Here is a 2,325-nt window from a genome sequence, read left to right as displayed (position 1 = left end):
GCTAACAGGAGGTTAATATGGAGGCTACCAGGAGGTTAATATAGAGGCTAGCAGGAGGTTAACAAGGAGGCTAGCAGGAGGTTCATATGGAGGCTAGCAGGAGGTTAATATGGAGGCTAGCAGGAGGTTCATATGGAGGCTAGCACAGAGGCCAGCAGGAGGTTAATATGGAGGCTAGCAGGAGGTTAATATGGAGGCTAGCAGGAGGTTAATATGGAGGCTAGCAGGAGGTTCATATGGAGGCTGTGGAGAATTATCCTTTTTCCATTTAGGTAAGGTAATTTGGTAACACTTTATTTGAAGGGGTGTGCATAAGACTGACTTGACACTGTTATGAACATGACATAAAATCTGTCATGAACATAAAGAAGTCTTTATGAATGTTTATTACAGTTCTCATGAAGCGTCCTTTGTTAAATGACACTTTTAATACAACGTTGCTCTAAAAGTTGCATTGAAAGTCAATTAAAAGTACCAACTTTGCCTTAAATTATAATTTATAAAATCATGCAAAGCCTATCATCTGGTTATCAAAGCCTAGCCATCCAAACCCTGCCCTAACCCTAGCCCCCCTCTGCACATGCCTGATAATAAACATTTCCACATATCATCTCCGATATCCACCAGACTGTCAGTTGCGCTAAAACAGAAACAATTAAAGAATAAAGATGGTAACATCGTGTACCTTCTTCACATCATACAATAAAAGTTTCCTCAGTATCATTTTATTGGCAGACGATGGGCATTATGTCATTCATAATCTTTACCATATCTCCAAAAACTTGTGAGCACAAATTAAAAAGCATGGCATTAATATTACATTTTATTTGGAAAACAGTCAGAGGTCATGATATTTTCTTCTGCCTCAACTTTGTAATTTTGATCTTTACAAAGTACAAACGTAGCAGACAGTTTTATCAAGTTATTCGTTACCAAATCAACCATTTTGTTGCACAACATCAGCAGGAGATCAGAGGAATAAAGTTTATTTTTACAATGATGAAAATGAGATTGTGTGGTTCTTGTCCAGCTGGGGTCGTCTGGACTCTGAAGAGCAGTGAGAAAGAGATGCTGAGTTTTAGGTTGTTGGAAAGTGGAACTTCAGGAAGAATCAGGCTGATCTTACTTGAAATGAAGATTATCTTCCGTCGGGGGAGAAATGCAGTGGGTTCGGTCTTTGTAGGTGTCCTGGAAGTGGTCCGGGTTCCAGTGTGAGGTCTTCTGTGGTTGGTGGAGAAGCTGCGGTGGAGGGCGGACAGGTAAGTTCAGGTGAGGAGCAACAAGGAGCGAACCGACTGCCAGCTGAGAATCCAGGAACAGTTTCTGATTTATCTGCAGGGGCGAAGAAGGGACTCGGGCAACCGGTGGGCAACAATCCACGGCGTCACAGGGAAACACCTGAGAGAGAAGCAACAAGAATAAATTACTAAAAGCAACTTCAGAGAAAACACAGAGCCAGCTCAGAGGGGCAGAGCAGCCAGTCCTCCTCCCAGATGATCACATGATGAGTCACATGTGCGTAGATGGAGCCTCTTGGCGCCATCTAGTGGAAGGAGAGGGAAGCAGCAGGCAACAGAAAACCCCCACAAAAGGACCAAACCTCAGTTCCCAGAAACATTTTCACGTTTGTCTCTCGGGTTCTTTGTAATCCTGACTTAGAAGGCAAAAGATAATATTCTACATGACAGAAACATTTACTAGTGATTTTTATTTGAACTCATGAGTTGAGGTGTGAATATTTTTATCCAGGTTTTTCTGCTGTGAAAGAGAAAAAAAAAATCCTTGTTGGAGACGGAAAATGTGGATTTCTAGAAGTTGTGGCTCTGATATAAATATAAAATGTTCCTGCAGGTTTTCCTCAGTAATGGCAGCATTAAGCAAATTATTGGGAGCTGCTGGTGCAGATCGCTGCTACCGTTTCCATGCAAACGCAGAAACTTCATGCAAAAACACTCAGGAGGTCAGGAGAGGAACGAGACGTTTTAACACAGGGAGGAAAAAAACCTCAGATTCAAATTTAACTCATTCAGCAGCAAATTCCATCCAAACACAAAAGAGAAAACCGGATTGGTTGTTAGTTTTAGTTCACATTTAGAGTTCCCGATTTTCACCTCATTTAGCTGAAATTCAACCAGATTCAATCCGATTACATCTGGTTCCTGTTGGTTCCTGTTGGTTCCTACTGGTTCCTGTTGGTTCCTGCTGGTTCCTACTGGTTCCTGTTGGTTCCTGTTGGTTCCTGCTGGTTCCTGTTGGTTCCTGTTGGTTCATGTTGGTTCCTACTGGTTCCTGTTGGTTCATGTTGGTTCATGTTGGTTCCTGCTG

General features: G+C 42.2%; 1 long non-coding RNA gene across 1 annotated transcript; it reads right to left on the bottom strand.

Annotated features, from left to right (window-relative positions):
- Positions 1 to 800: 800 nt before the first annotated feature.
- On the bottom strand, positions 801 to 1,510 carry LOC106962247 (uncharacterized). Its single transcript, XR_001427932.1, has 2 exons — positions 1,127 to 1,510; positions 801 to 1,047 (listed from the first exon to the last, which is right to left on the bottom strand). It is a non-coding gene; the product is annotated as an uncharacterized LOC106962247 (long non-coding RNA).
- Between the last annotated feature and the right edge of the window lie 815 nt (positions 1,511 to 2,325).

The sequence above is a fragment of the Poecilia latipinna genome, unplaced genomic scaffold (genome assembly GCF_001443285.1).
Source record: "Poecilia latipinna isolate Pla-1442-1.1 unplaced genomic scaffold, P_latipinna-1.0 Scaffold1389, whole genome shotgun sequence".
In the NCBI taxonomy this organism is placed as follows: domain Eukaryota; kingdom Metazoa; phylum Chordata; class Actinopteri; order Cyprinodontiformes; family Poeciliidae; genus Poecilia; species Poecilia latipinna.
Note: the sequence above shows the minus strand (reverse complement) of the source record. Positions and strands in the feature narration are given on the sequence as shown.